A 16,660-nucleotide genomic window follows, 5' to 3' on the forward strand; every position below is an offset into this window, starting at 1 on the left:
GCCACGATCTTAGGCCATGACCTACACGACCTCCACGACCTAGAGTGATGATGTAAGCCACGATCTTAGTTCAATGTATAAATAGAACTTAGATCTGGTAGAAAGGGGTGAGAAGCTCTCTAGAGAAAAAAACCATATAGCAAGTCTGTGTTGTAAGCTGTAATTCCAGATCAAGCAATACAAACCTGTCCCCATTTCTCCCCGTGGACGTAGATTTACCTCAGTAAATCGAACCACGTAAAGTTCTCTGTGTCGTGATCTGTATTTTCCTGCATTTACTAACATCAACAATTCGCGGACTCATCACTGGCGCCGTCTGTGGGAAACAGAGAACCAAATTTGTGATAAAGCGAATTTTTGACCATTTTTTCAACCCAAAAAATGCATACCAGATCGCAGAGTACCCGTATTCCTGCCCGTGAGAACCAGGAGGAAGCCAATCCACCCCATAGGTCTGGAAAACAGCCTAGGGATAAATCCACCACCAGTTCTCATGGCGGAGGAACAAGCCGCTCCAAAAGCCGTCACACCGAGTCTTCCCAGCAGCCCGATTTGAACGAGGCTGTCAAGCTGTTTTTGGCTGAAAAGCAGGAGGAATTCTTAACCTTCCTGCAGAGAAGCCAAAAACAGCCGGAGGCGAAAACGGCGGATTCTCCCTCTCCCTCCATACGAGACAGTCACTACCGCAGTAGTGTCATGTCTTCCAGAAGAAAGAATCCTCGGTACCGGAATCACAGGAGAACTCCATCTCCTCCATACCGAAGAAATGTCGGGTTCGCCATGTACGGAGCATTGAGGACTCCGTTCTCGGACGATATTACCCGAACTTCCCTACCACAGAACTACCGAACTCCGTCGATAACCTATGACGGACTCGTGGATCCTCATGATTTCTTGGGACGCTATCAATATAACATGGCGAACCAGGGTCTCAACGAGGTCCACATGTGCAAGCTGTTTCCCGAACTGCTTATCGGGAACGCAAGAAGGTGGTTCGATAGCCTCCCCCAAGGCAGCATTAGATCCTACCGAGATCTAATGGATGCTTTCCACAGGAGGTTCTTTCAGAAAGCGGAAGCCCGGATTACTTCGGCTCAGCTGCTTTCTATACGTCAAGGTCGCGACGAAAAGATCAGCGACTTCCTGACGAGATTCCATAAGGAATGCCTACAAGTAGATAATCTCAATGATCTACTTGTCATTTCGGCATTCCAAAATGGAATCCTGCCCGGAGCTCTCTACAGAAAGCTCGTGGAATGCAGTCCGCAAACAGCTCAAGAGATGTGGGACATTGCGGACAAGTTTTCTCGTGCCGATGAGGCAGACCGTCGAAAACGGTCTTTAGACAGCTCATCTAGAGAAGACAAAAAGAAGCCCGATCATAGCGATCAGAGGCTTCCTCGCCGAACACCTTCCCCACCAAAGGAGAGATAGCGGTCATCCGAGGTGATCGAAAAAAGAGCAAGTGTGTTCGCAGATTGCGCTTAAAAGTGCCGAGCAATCAGTTCGGCACCATCAAGCATAGCAATCACAGCAGCCGGAGTCAGAGGCAGGCGGAATGACCGAAGTCACACCGGAGCCGAACTCGATGGTGTACGGCACTGAAGCCGTGATTCCGGTTTAGATTGGCATACCCAGTCCCCGAACTCAATTTCTCCTCAGAAATGAATGGTGACGGACTGAGAGCCGAACTAGATCTTGCCGAAGAAAGAAGAGAATTGGCCTGCATAAAAGCAGCCAAGTACAAGGAGCAAGTAGCCCGGTATTACAGCCAAAGGGTGAAGAAGCTGCAATTTCAAGTGGGAGATCTCGTCTTGAGAAACAACGAAGTAAGCCGAGCAGAAAAGCTGGGCGAACTCGAACCCACATGGGAAGGTCCATATCGGGTGTCAGAAGTCCTCGGCAAAGGGTCTTACAAATTGACTCACGTGTCAAGAGCACAAGTACCCCGAACATGGTACGTTTCCAACCTCAAAAAGCTCCATTTGTAAGAGACAGTCCGGTCAATGTGCTTTCTTTGGTTTGCTTGGTCTTTATTTGTCTATATGCGTTTTGTCTGTCTATGTGCGTGTCGTCTCTTACAAATGTTACTGAGGTATCTTGTTCTTCGAAGGCTGATCCCCTTCTTAGAACATAAACAAGCCAAAGATTGTGTGTCAAAGCTTCTAAAGAGGATACAAGACCACAATTCAGCTTAAACAAGCAGTTCGTCCGAAACGAGCTGCAACAAGCCAACGATTGTGCGTCAAAGCTTCTAAAGAGGATACAAGACCACAATTCAGCTTAAACAAGCAGTTCGTCCGAAACGAGCTGCAACAAGCCAACGATTGTGCGTCAAAGCTTCTAAAGAGGATACAAGACCACAATTCAGCTTAAACAAGCAGTTCGTCCGAAACGAGCTGCAACAAGCCAAAGATTGTGTGTCAAAGCTTCTAAAGAGGATACAAGACCACAATTCTGCTTAAAAATCAAGCACTTCGTCTGAAACGAACTGCAACAAAAGTCCGATTCTCGCGATAAAACTTGCCTGAATTAGGACAAGGGAAAGTCCAATCCATGCGATAAAACTCGCCGAATTAGGACGACCAAGTTCGGTCAAAGCAGTTTACCTCATAAGACCGAGGACGACCATGTCTAGTCAAAGAGGTTTACTGCATAAGACCACTTCGGTTAACTGGGAAAGTCCGATCCACGCGATAAAACTCGCCGAATTAGGACAAGGGAAAGTTCGATCCCGGCGACAAATCGCCAAATTAGAACACAAACCAAGTCCGGTCAAAGATGTTTATTTCATCAGATCAAAGACGAGTCCGGTCAAAGATGTTTATTTCATCAGACCAAAGACGAGTCCGGTCAAAGATGTTTATTTCATCAGACCAAAGACGAGTCCGGTCAAAGATGTTTATTTCATCAGACCAAAGACGAGTCCGGTCAAAGATGTTTATTTCATCAGACCAAAGACGAGTCCGGTCAAAGATGTTTATTTCATCAGATCAAAGACGAGTCCGGTCAAAGATGTTTATTTCATCAGACCAAAGACGAGTCCGGTCAAAGATGTTTATTTCATCAGACCAAAGACGAGTCCGGTCAAAGATGTTTATTTCATCAGACCAAAGACGAGTCCGGTCAAAGATGTTTATTTCATCAGACCAAAGACGAGTCCGGTCAAAGATGTTTATTTCATCAGACCAAAGACGAGTCCGGTCAAAGATGTTTATTTCATCAGATCAAAGACGAGTCCGGTCAAAGATGTTTATTTCATCAGACCAAAGACGAGTCCGGTCAAAGATGTTTATTTCATCAGACCAAAGACGAGTCCGGTCAAAGATGTTTATTTCATCAGACCAAAGACGAGTCCGGTCAAAGATGTTTATTTCATCAGACCAAGGACCAAGTCCGGTCAAAGAAGTTTACTTCATAAGACCGAGGACGAGTACGATGAAATTTTTTCGCTAAGCTGTAAATACAGTGTTAGAAGCGAAAACAAAATTTCATTTTTCAAATCTTGTTCGGCATACAACTTAGCTACCCTACAAAATGGCGTTACGCTATTACAAAGGACTATTCTACTGTCCAGGGTTGCTGAAGTTAAGCCACCTATCTGCAAAATCCTCTGGAAGCCGAGTTCGGTTGTTCCGAGCAGATGAAGAATAAGCAGGTCGACGAGATGCTATCCTCGACCCAACGCCTCTTCCCCGAGCCCGAGAAGTCCTAACACCTCGGCGATGAAGAGTCTCTGCAATAAGCATCTGCTGATCTTGCTCGCTCATAGTCACAACTCCTCGGCGAATTTCAGTCCGTCCCTGTCTTGACGATTCCGGTTGCTCCTGAGCCCGTTCTCGTCTTGACGTTTCCGGCTGTTCCGGAGTTCGTTGTTGGCTGGGAGTAGGATTTTGAACAAGGGAACCAGAGGTTTGATCTGGAGTGCGAGCATCTGTTGGCGCGATATGCCGAAGGAATCTTTCTATGGAGGGGCGCCGAGAAAGAACAATGTTGTACCGAGAAGCCCAACGCCGCAGTGATGTCACAACTTGTTGGCAAGCCGGGCTCTCCAGCACATTGTTCATACGGAGTACATGATATTCCTCCCACAGTTCGTCAACTCGACTCTGAACATCTGATATGGTCATTCCCCCGCGCACACGGATGTAATCCTCATACGCAGTCCTCTCAGCAATGGCTGTATTCAGCTCGGCCTCCAGATCTTTCTTATCGGACTCTAAGTCCTTGATATCGGCATCCAGCTTCACTAAACGAGCCAGAAGCTCGTCATTCTTCGTCTGATCGGCTATAGCTCTTTTCTCAGCTTCGTCTAAAGCCGAAGAGTACAGCCGTTTCCAGTGAAGTATCTCCATCTCCTTGAGTACAAAGCAGCTATATTAGTTCGGCAGCTGTACCGAGCAGATAGTAAAATACAACAGGAATAAAGGCGAGTACGAAAAGCTATACGAAGACAAGTGTAGAGAATTTTTCATTCACAAGGAAAATTTTTTTACACTAGGGCTTCAAGGCCATTTTACAAGGAAGAAACTAGACTAAGAGAAGGGAGACGAAATCATACTCCGCCAGCTTCGTCTCCGGCTCCTAGGTCTGGTACAGCTTCTTTCTCCTGGGCTACCTCAGCCTCGGCCTCGCCTCCTGCCGGCCTCGCCTCCGCCTCCTGATCGGCCTCCTTCTCCGGATACCCGGCCCGCTCGACTTCGGCCTCCAGCTCCAGCGGCTCGGCCTCACCCTCTCCATTGTAAGTCGAAGCGGGTGAAACGGGTCCCACAGAGGCAAAGATAGCCTCCAGGTTCTCGTCCCAATCAGCTCGACAACTCCGGACTCGGTCTGCAGAAAGCAGGACCGAGGATGAAGCGAGCTCCTCAAGGAGCGGCAGATTCTGAAGCCGAGCTGCTATCTCTCGGCTGTACAGAGGCAGCACGACGTCGGCCCCCTGCTCGCCCTTATCGGCAATTAGCCTTACCAGACTACCGACAAAGGCCGAGAACTGGCTGCTCAAAAAGAGTTTCTCCGTGTAAACACGGAGACCCTCTCCTTGGGCAACCACGGCGGCAGCATCACTCCGTTTCGTCTGCTCTCGCTGGATGACGAGCTGGTTTTTGGCAAACTGAGCTTCATCCTGGGCCGAAATCCTAGCAGCTCTGGCTTTCTCAAAGTTTGCCTCAGCCTGCTCGGCCCGGTGACAAGCAGCCGCCAATTTCCTCTGCATCTCAGCATAGTCGTTGGACGCTTTGGAGAGTTCGACTGCGACGAGCTTGGAGAGCATATCGTTCCTCTGAAAATGGATAAGGAAAAAAGTCAACAGAGGGCACCAAAAATACAGGACAGAAGCCAAGCCAAAGAATCAAGAAGACAATTCACCTCGGCGAAGTCCGTGGGCCATAAAAATGGCTCACAGATATGCTCCGAAGGAGGCGCCAAGACCACGTCTTTCTCTGGCGCTCTCGGGGGCTTCTGGGTCTTCCCCTTCCTACTTGCCGAAATCGACTCCGGCTTCTTTGGACCCGAAGAGGTCTTTTGCCTCTTCGGATTCTTCTCGGCATCAGGCGCCGAGCTGGTAGCCTTCTCTCTCTCCGGCTCCTTGGACTCCGAAGATTTTCGGGTAGCCTTGTTCAGCATGTACACTGCCAAAAAGCAAGAAAGCAAGGTTAGTTTTCTTCGTTAAAGCAGTAGAGCATAAAGATAAAGAGAAATCCTCACCCTCGGCCTCTTCGTCCGAAGACGAGATGTCGAACACGACGTCGCCCTTGACGAGCTCAGACTCCGTGTATTGTTTCCTAACTATGGGAATCTTGTTGAGCTCGCCATCGAGCTCGTCCAACGGTTCAGGCCGAGGATGACGGATAACGGACTTCGGCCCTCTCCAGGGAAAACTAGGAGCCGCAGTCCTATTATAAAAAAAGAAGCGATTTTGCCATTTCGGCCATTTGGTTTTACAAAAGGCCCTAAAAGGCTGTAAAGGGACCAAGTAAAACCAAGATCCCTTCCTTTTAAACTGGAAAAAATTAAGGATTGCCCTCAGAGACAGATCCTTATCTAGCCTACGCAGTTCGGCAGCAAAAGCCGATAAGTGCCTCCAAGAGTTCGGAGTCACCTGACCTAAAGGGAGTTGAAAAAAATCTAGCAACTCTACAAAGGCAAGGGGAAGGGGGAAACGAAGCCCGCATTCTAAGCTGGCTTCGTAGACGGTGGCGTGACCTTCCGGCGGCGAGTCCGCCCTATAAAGGTCGTCGGGAATCGCAACCTTCCCCCCAGGAAAAGAGTATTTTTCGTGAAGGGATATCACAGTATCCTTACTCAAGATACTGTGAAAATACTCTACGGTCTTCTCCCCGGATTCTTTCCGGCTAGAAGACCCCTTACCCCCTTCACCACCGCTACCAGACTCAGACGAAGAAGAAGCAGACATGGTCCTTACTCTTTGCAAAATCTGAGGAAATTTTTTGAAAGCGGAAGAAAATCTTTTTCGCAAAGGAGATAGAGTGCAGAAGAAGCAGTCGCAAAAGTGCTTCAATGATGAAGAAGGGAGGTATTTATCAGATTCGGCGAAGATTTCAAAATCGTCGCACCGTTTCGAATCCCACCTTTTCAGGATTCAACGGCCGGATTTTACTGTCGCATTTAATGCAGCCACATGCAAGGCACGTCCCCTGACGTCAGCCTCCCCCGTACCTTTATCCAGAATGCCGAAGTGACTCGCTTCGCCGAAGTGATTCACTTCGTCTTTCGGGGGGGGTAGTGATGGGGTGCGTACTAAACAAGCCCGACAGCAATGACGGCCCATCAGCCCAAAGCCCAAGGAAGAGTATGAGTTCGGCATTACCAAAGAGTTCGGCCTCAGCCTACAGCTCGGTAAAAGCCGACCAATCAAGCTCTGCGAGTTCGGCATTACCAAAGAGTTCGGCCTCAGCCTACAGCTCGGTAAAAGCCGACCAATCAAGCTCTGCGAGTTCGGCATTACCAAAGAGTTCGGCCTCAGCCTACAGCTCGGTAAAAGCCAACCAAGCTCTACTCTCAGATCGGCAACCAAAGCAGTTCGGTCTCAGTTTTCGACCGAACAAGGAGTTAGTGGACCCATGCAGGATTTCCACAACTTCCAACACACCCACTACCACGTGGCGTCAACTCAGGCCACGATCTTAGGCCATGACCTACACGACCTCCACGACCTAGAGTGATGATGTAAGCCACGATCTTAGTTCAATGTATAAATAGAACTTAGATCTGGTAGAAAGGGGTGAGAAGCTCTCTAGAGAAAAAAACCATATAGCAAGTCTGTGTTGTAAGCTGTAATTCCAGATCAAGCAATACAAACCTGCCCCCATTTCTCCCCGTGGACGTAGATTTACCTCAGTAAATCGAACCACGTAAAGTTCTCTGTGTCGTGATCTGTATTTTCCTGCATTTACTAACATCAACAATTCGCGGACTCATCAATTTCATTTGAGTGTTTGTTGCGTTTTATTTTTTACCATTTATTATAAGTACATGTATTGTGTATTGATCAATACTTTTATTAATTTAAGAGGACCAAATTTTGATTTATTGTTATTATTCTAAAATATACTAATACGGATTATTTTATTTATTTATAAGCACATTGCATATACATGAGCAAATGATGATTCATTCATTTCTGTTTCTACTTCTATTTTGAAAAAAAAATCATTCTTTATGTTAGCTATCCAGAACTGAATTTCTTCAATAATACCAAGAATATCACAACTAATTTTAACTTTTTTTATTTAATTAATTATATGCGACATATACAATTCACTTTTCAAATGAAGTATTTTTTAAGAGATAAACAAGCATTATATTCTAATTAACTTCGTATAATGAATGTGAAGTTAAAAATGAAGATTTTGGTTGATGATTATGCATAATCTTTGGGATAATTACACAATATATACAAAATGTTTTACCGATGTTTCAATTAACTACAAAAAGTTTTAAGTTTACATATATACGCCGTTAGTTTTCTTAATTATTCCATAATCCATCCAACATATCATTATAGTAATAGAAGAAATACTACTAGAATTTTACCTCAAGAAGATGAACTGCCATTAGCTTTTGATCGCTCAAAAAAATCTGGATAACTTTTCCCTCTAATTACAGGTAAACTTTGATTTTTCTCTAAATATTTTGGTGGGCTTTGAATAAATTATCCCGCACACCAAATTTAAGAGGGATTTCAATTCGATTTGGTTTGAGAGTATTCCAACTCAAATTTTTGATTCATAGTTTTGATTGGAGAGTATTCAAAACGTTAAATTTTGAGTCGTAGAAGTTGGTGGAATTTTTTCAACATTGTGCTTAATTTTTGCTTCTTAATCAATTAAATTGTAGTTTGATGTGTGTCTGTCAACATATTTGTCACGATCGCACTTTGCCAAGGATAGCAAAAGCGGATAAATCGTGATTAATAAAAGGATTTAAAGAAATAGGGAAGGAATGAGGATAGAACTTGCACATTGGGGATTTATCCAAGCCCCCTAGCTCAAGTGGTTGAGGAGGGAGGCAAGGATACCGCGCCATCCTAGAACTCACGAGTTCGACCCCTGGGAGGCGCAACTTGGGGATTAATTTCCCCTGGGGAGTTCTTGAGTCCTGGTCTGGATCCATGCGCTGGGGGAGATAGGTTAACTTGGTACCCTTGATTGGGTTGATACAGTTAACTGGTCTAGACCCGTGCTTGGGACCCAAGCGCTGGGGGAGATAGGTTAACTTGGTACCCTTAATTGGATTGATACAGTTAACTGGTCTGGACCCGTGCTTGGGGAAAGGTTGGCTGACTCGTTCCTTCCCATCCCGACAACGAAGCGCAGTTCGGTGGTAAGACGCTTCACCTCCGACCGTTAGGCCGGGGGTCCGAGTCACTTCGGGGGTAGATGGGGAACCATCGTCGATCCTCTTTAATTTAAAGAAAAAAAAACTTGCACATTGAAAAGTCAAAAAATATGATAAGATAAGATCCAAAGTATTCGATTACAAGGATTTGAATAACAATAGCATTTCGTCAAAAAGAATCAGAGTTTCGATGATGAGAGTTCACTATACTCTCATAACAAACTGCAGCGGAAAGAGTCCAAAGAACAACCTCATGTATGAAGACACGAAGCGTCGAGAGATCCACACTTATTTACTTAAGTAGCATCAACTCTGATCAGCACGCCTCCACCCTATTGCTTAATCTGCATATTTAGAAATACATGCAGAGCACTCAGCGGGCACTTGCCAAAAATCAAAACATACATTATATATAGTTGTCAAGCCATCAACAGTAACACACGGGGGTTTTCTTAAAAGGCCCGAGCTTACTAAATTCTTTTGTGAGCTAAAAGTTCATCTGCGCATACTAAGTTCTTTCATCATTCATCATTTAATCATTCGTCATTCCATCGTTCATCATTCATCATTCATCATTCCATCATTCATCATTCATCATTCCATCGTGCCGGGAAGGTGGCCACCTTCAGCGGACACCTCGCCGGCCAACCTCTCTAGGATGGCTCACGGCTCTCGCGCGCTCTATTCCAATCATAACGTTTTGGCGTAGCCAAAACCAACAAACATACAATCCAACAGATAGGCCTCGAAAACAAACATTTTATGGCATGACAACAGCTTAAAAAAACACATCTCCATTTTGAGAAAAAATGATATTTCATAACTTCAAAAGTATTTGTTTTATATCCACACTATAGTGCTGATATTTAAAAGAAAGCCCACCTGATACGTTTACTTCTCACTTAAAATTCTCCAGTCGGCCTCCCAGCCAAAAATAGCCTTTTTTTTTAACAAAAACAGCGTAACACGCTAATTAGTACTTGAACTATTTCTCTTGAGAAAAGAATGCATGCATCCTATTGGGTAGCACCTATATCTTAGTCTCGACTTATAGGATTTTCTTAATCCTACCTCGGCTTCACTACTCTGCAGAATTATCTACTTTAATTAAATCCGGAGAAATTCTATTTCCTTGAAAGTAATTACTTGGGCACTCATTTAATAAGATACAAATTCTTGGAAAATCCCTTCAAATTTCTTCTCTTGAATTTTCTTAAGGTCGCCCATGGCTTCGCGGGGCGACGCCGGTCGGCCCTCGCTTCTCCAACTTCACTATTTTTCATCTTTGAAAACTTAGTAAATTATTCGGGAATTAATTAATTAAGCTTCAAGCTCAACTTCTAAAATTAATTCCCTTCCAACATGATTTATTTCCAAGCCCAACAATTCAATCTCGACCCAGCATAACAATAATTAAAACCGGTCCATTTACTAATTAGAGCCCAAACCACTTAATTTGTATAGTATTTCTACACACAAGTCTCGGCCCACTTTCGATTAAGTCCTTGGCCCAATCTAATTTATCCACCAAGGGACCATATATACTCCCATCTGTCGGACTCTCTTTCTCCCTCAACATCTTTATTTTCTTTTCCTCTTCTTCTCACTTTCAAATCCAATCTACTTTTCCCCAAATCACATTCTTCACAATTCCTCAAAATCCTTCTTTCTCCACCATCAGTTTTCCCTCTCTAATACTTCCTCATTCAACAAAATTTTGGAAGAAAACCCCAAGTGAAGGGGGAGGTCAGTGGCGCCGCTCCTCGCGCTACTCCGGCGAAATCGACAATGCTCTGCGTCGCCGGAGCACTACTCCGGCTACTCCCTCCTCCACCGCTTCTCCTTCGTTTTACTTTTCCAATTTTCCCCAAATTAGAAATGTACAGCAGCTTCTTCTCCTACCTTTCCTCGGCGAAATCGCCACTCCCGACGGTCTCACGCCGGTCGCCGGCTCTGCCGGCGTCTTCCTCCCCGGCGATTCGGGTCTCCTTTCCCTCACTTCCTTATCGCTACGATCGAGAATAGAGAAGCAGCAGCGTCCGCGCTCCACTCCGTCGCCGCACGCCTGCAGCTGCTCTGCGGAACCCGTTCGGGGCTCCGCTGATACTCGCCGATTTCGGCTCTGTTCGGTGTGATTCGGGACGTCCGCGATTAAGCTAAGTCTTTTATAAACTTCTCTTATCCCCTTCATTTAATTTTCCCGTAGTAGTGTAACTACCCTATGTCTGGGGACTTTGGTGTTTGAGAAGTATATGTGAAATCTTTTCTTCGCTTATTGGTGATGTTCAAGTTTTGATCTTGCGAGGATTTGCCTACTGTGTCAACTTATCGGGGTTTCGGCAAACTCTATATTTTGTTTCTTGGCAGAATGATTGTTGAGACTATGCCTAGGTGATACTTGCTCATGTTGTTGTGGAGGAATCGTATTGCTATCTTAAGTTCTTGCGCTATCTATTTGCTATATATGATGCATAGATGGTGTGGGGTGAGGTTTACCTTGTTCGGAAAATCCTCCTCCTTAGTCGTGGCTGTTGGTTTGCTGTCAATACTTGCTTGTTCCCTCCTCTTGCTGCTCCTTCGCAAGTTTTGGGGGTGTCTACGGGTGGCCAGAAAGAGTGGGGAGGGCTGATTTTATAGCCAATTTCCTTGTCTTTTGTGGCAGGTTTTGGGGAGTATAACTTGCTACTTTGAGCTAAAGGTCTCTCCTTCTTTTAAGTTTGTTAAGGAGGCTTCCTTGCCTTTTTTTTGTGCAAAGTCTTGGAAAGCTATCATCGCTGATCTCATTTGTGATTTGGGTGAATATGATTCCTCTCATTTGGATTTGAAGATAAGCTCATCTTCCTTGCTTCACTTGTCACTATTTCCACTTTGGTGAAATGGGGAATAACCGAGGTTGTCCTTAACAGCTCATTCATCTTCCTATTTTGTGCATCAAGGTGAGCTCCTTTAGTCTTTCTCTGTCTGCTCCTATTCCAAATTTTTGAATGTCTTGGTCATGCACTTCGTCCCTTTGCAATAGCTCTTATACCCACTTTAATAGCTGATTTTGTTTGATCTCCTTGGTGGAGGTATCCTAACCTCTTTTGACTTGATGAGGCAGATGGAAAGGGACTTTACTAAGGTTTCAACTTGGTCTTTTGTGGAGTGGGGAGCAAGGATCCAGCTGGAGAAGATTTCCATGATGAATTAGAATCTAGTGTTGTCATTTTACTCTTTCTAGCTATTAATGTAAAGTAGCTTTTGCAAAGTAGATATATCTTCTTCCCCAAAATTCTTATGTAACATCTTTCCATGAAAGATGGACTTCTTCCTTGTAAGAGCATCTCCAATGCCCGGATGTCCCACTCGGACATCCACTAGGACTTCCCAAAAACACCTCCTGTCACGTCACTAGGACTTCCCCTGCACAATCCGCCCTTCCCATCGCCCTTCCCAAGGACTTCCCGCAATAAAAAAAAATCACAAATAAAGCAATTTACGTTTACGGAAATAAAATTTCAACACGAATACGAACGGGAAAAATTTACGTATATATAGAGTTTTTAAAAAAAAAAATTTAAATACCGGACGTCCGACCCACGCCACAATGGCGGACGTCCACCCGCCCGTTGCCCGCACGTCCGAGGACATCCGACGTCCTTACGGGACGTCCGTATCCGACTTGCCACGCCACAATGGCGTACGTCCCGGTCGCCCGTCGCGGATGTCCGACCGAACGTCCGCCATTAGAGATGCTCTAAAGTGTGTCTCTTAAATTTCTTGTTTGGGAAAGAGTTAAAATATGACTTGCAAATTTCCATGCATACATAAACATTATACACGTCCATACATTCCCTTATGTATATGTGTAGTATATCATTTGATAACTCTTAGCATCTTCTCTTATTTCTATTTCCAAAGAAAAAGAAATTATGCTTCAAATCCTAGCGCGAAATTTCTGGGGCGTCAAAATATTCTATTTGGCTATATATTTTTACAGAGCATATGGAATAAGGGATTAGTATTTTAAATATGGCTAAACTTGTAAGTTTATATGCTTGTATGTGATTAAACCAGTTGCATTTTATCAGTTTTAATTGCTATGATTGTGGTTTAGTTTAGAAACATGTAACACAGTAAATTTAGATGGCACAGAGATAAATTGCAATAAAACTCTAATTCTTTTATCCATTATTGAATAGAATTAAACATAATTAAGAAAACTAATGGCGTTAAATATTTTAGATGGAATGTATTAATTTGAACACTAATGAAACCTTTTGTATGATATATGTAAACTTAAAACTTTTTGTACTCTATGGAAACATTGTTGAAAAATTTTGATTTTGCATGTATAACGTAATTACCCCATAATCTTTCGATCTATAGTAAAATGAATGCGTTATGATAGTATTGTTATTTACCTGCAAATAGATGTGTGTGACAGTAGGAGACTAAATGACTCGGCCTAAATTGCAGTAGTTTCTTATAGGCTTACTTGTTGGGCCAATGCTTTTTCGCAATGGTTGGTAGACACTCTAGTTGTTGAAAAATAGGAACAATATGATATCCATGAATTTAAATTTCAATACTAACAAATTGTACTAGTAGTATTTAATTGATACATTTATTCGCATTATACTTGCTGGATCAATTAGATAAAATTGAATTTTATAAATATAATTTGATTAAATATATAATATGATCCAATACTTCATCAAAACAGTATTATATTGGATTAGTACTCCATGATTTATGAGTCTTGAATTTCTAGTGCAACAAACTGCGGAGCAATTCAAATTATTTCGAGACAGGTTCGTACTTAGCAACCAATTTTTATTTTTGTAACATTGGTTTCTTGCTCTCTCCCTACGCTATTTATCATTAAGATTTAAAGTGGACTTCAAAAACAGTCCTTGACTCTAGCCCATAATTCCTAGATTTTAAAAATATCTTCAGATATTCTTGGATTAAAAATTTATCTCGAAAATGTTCATTTTAGCCTTTTTTTATCCGAATATACCCCTTTTATGGGGTTGGGCATTTTCGACATTATACTATTGTGTCAGGATCATTATGATTTCATGCGGATGTCATCTTTTTGTCCCCTTATATTGCGCTGACATGTCTCTCTCTCTAAAATCGAAAATAGAAAACACTCTCATTCTCTCTTCTATCTCTCTCCTCTTCCTCTCTCTGCTTCCCTCTGCCCTCCACCCACCACCGGTTTGTTTCTTTGGGAATCGGCCGCGATCCCCGAAGGCCCTCCTTGTGGATACCTACCGTACATGCTCGCACACTTTGTTCCCTTCTATCTCAGACCAAAATCTTCAACAAAATTAAGAGGTAGGTTTTGGATCTGCGAAATCAATCAATAGATCCGGGATCTGGTAACATAGTTTAGAGAGAGAGAGAAAGTTAGTGAAGTAGGGAGATGGGTGTGTGGATGAAGAGAAAAAGGGGACTGTGTTGGACTGTAATAAAAATGAAAGGGATTTCAAAGAATTTCAAGCATCTAAATCTCGATTTCCAGCTCATCACCGACGAGGAGACCAGGAAGAAGAAGCTGAAGATCGACGCCTGGTTTGGAAGCAGGAAAACCACCGCCTCCATCCGTACGACGCTCAGCCACGTCAACAATCTGATCAACAGCGTTACCAAGGGTTACCGCTACAAGATGAGATTCGTGTACGCTCATTTCCCTATCAACGCCTCAATCACTAACAATGGAACCGCTATCGAGATCCGAAACTTTCTCGGGGAGAACAAGGTGAGGAAGGTTGATATGCTTGAGGGAGTGTCGATTGTGCGATCAGAGAAGACCAAGGATGAGTTGGTGTTGGAGGGTAATGAAGGTAGCTAGAAAGAGCGTGTGCAATTGTTATATCACAATCCTACAGGGTCTAGAGGATTCGCTAGATCACAGGGTCTAGGGATGGAACCTTCAGAATTCGGTAGTTGGACACACTATTTCCGCTTCAAAGACCTTAACCCACTATACTATTGGCTAGTATAGGGAAGTAAAGGATCGATAGAACGAATGAGTTAGCATGCATTCAGAGGGTTTTGAAAGGGTTTGGCTGCTACCACGCAACAAGTGGGTCGAGAATTTAAACTACTGAACTTGAGAAATTAAAGCTAAACTACTCTATCTAATGGGTCCAGGAAACGAGTTCGCACGACACATGCATGACTCAAAATGAAAATCAACTTGACAAACAAAAATTCAAACAAAATGGGTGTTGGACTGGCTTTCCTAAAATGGCCCAACAAACTAGCACAGAAAGTGGGGATCAAATTTTCCTAAGTGCCCCGGTTCTGGAAAAGCTGCAGAAAGCACAAAAGACAAACAGAAAGCACAAACATCAGCAGATTTGATCCTAACTACCAACAAACTTCATCTTCTCCATTAATCAAACGGGAATAACAGAGTAAAACAGAGCATAAATTACCATGAGAACAGAGCACGTTCCAGATCTGAGTTTAAACACGAATACACGAAATTAGAGACTAAATCGACAGATCTAAACTACTGGGCCTAGCAGATGCGAGAACAAACAATAAACAGCCATAATCATGCAGAATTTAAACAACAAACTCCAAATCCACCACGATTGTCTAAAATTCCAACGTCTCCATAATCAGATCCAACAACTCCAACAACAAACCAACAGATCTCAACTCCAAACATCCAACAAACAACAAATACGAAAGAGAAAAGCAGTAAACAAACATCAACAAATACTTAAAATGGAAAAAGAAAAGCAGTAAACAAACATAACAGAAACTTCCATAATATATAAAACTAAGCTTGATTCCAGAAATCCAAGTCAAAAATAGAAATTACGAAACAAAAACCAACGAGTACTTAAAATGGAAAGAGAACTAGACAAGCAAATGTAAATATTGTTTCTTCGCCTTCGCAAGGCGGTGTTACACAGCAGCAAAACAAACTAGAACTACCACAGTAGCCGGAAATCACCCCATCTCAAAGTGCGCAGCAACTGAAATGTTTCTGAAGTGTGGAGCTAAGTGAGTGAGTTAGGAGCCTCCTAAAAAGTGATCTAAAAAACGTCTCCACCTTCTTCAATGTTGAGCTCTTTATATAGCTAAGGCTCTGATCCCCATGGCATCTTCTTGGTGAATTAACGCTTGTGCCCCTGAATAGGATCTTTTTAAAGTCTGCTCTTGCCCCATTCTGCTCGTGTCGCCAACTTCCTGATTCTCCTAGGTCCGAGCGACGACTCCTGATATTTCACTTCAAAATTCATCTCTTTTGCATCTGCCAGGTCAATTAGCACAAACTCCTGGGTCCGGCAGATTTATTATGCACCTGAACTTAGAAACATACATTAGTGCACCGAAAACACAGAATTTAGATCCAAAACCAATGCATGAAACGAGCCTTATCAGGTAACGACATTGAGCTCGTTTCTAGGTCTTGTGCCTTGATAAACTAGAAATGCCATGTCAAGAACAAGGATATGATGATGGTATCTATGTCAGTGAGAAGGGAGCCATTGCCTCCGAGGAATGAAGTCGGAAATTTATGTTTTGATCACTTATTTCCATTTTCTCTGTCTCGACATTGAGCTCGTTTCTAGGTCTTGTGCCTTGATAAACCAGAAATGCCATGTCAAGAACAAGGATATTAGGAAGTTTCTTGATGGTATCTATGTCAGTGAGAAGGGAGCCATTGCCTCCGAGGAATGAAGTCGGAAATTTATGTTTTGATCACTTATTTCCATTTTCTCTGTCTTGTTTCCCTGTTGACGCTGAGACTTATATAAAAGATGAATCTGCAAATTTTATGTTTGTTACTTTG

The 16,660-nt window shown here is 43.3% G+C and overlaps 2 long non-coding RNA genes across 2 annotated transcripts; one reads left to right on the forward strand and one right to left on the reverse strand.

Moving 5' to 3' along the window:
• Positions 1-8,949: 8,949 nt before the first annotated feature.
• LOC121786143 lies at positions 8,950-10,250 on the reverse strand. Its single transcript, XR_006047120.1, has 2 exons — positions 9,739-10,250; positions 8,950-9,200 (listed from the first exon to the last, which is right to left on the reverse strand). It is a non-coding gene; the product is annotated as an uncharacterized LOC121786143 (long non-coding RNA).
• A 187-nt stretch (positions 10,251-10,437) lies between these two features.
• Positions 10,438-12,173, forward strand: LOC121786135. Its single transcript, XR_006047119.1, has 2 exons — positions 10,438-11,792; positions 11,957-12,173. It is a non-coding gene; the product is annotated as an uncharacterized LOC121786135 (long non-coding RNA).
• Positions 12,174-16,660: the final 4,487 nt, after the last annotated feature.

Source organism: Salvia splendens, chromosome 2 (assembly GCF_004379255.2).
Source record: "Salvia splendens isolate huo1 chromosome 2, SspV2, whole genome shotgun sequence".
NCBI classification, from domain to species: Eukaryota; Viridiplantae; Streptophyta; class Magnoliopsida; order Lamiales; family Lamiaceae; genus Salvia; species Salvia splendens.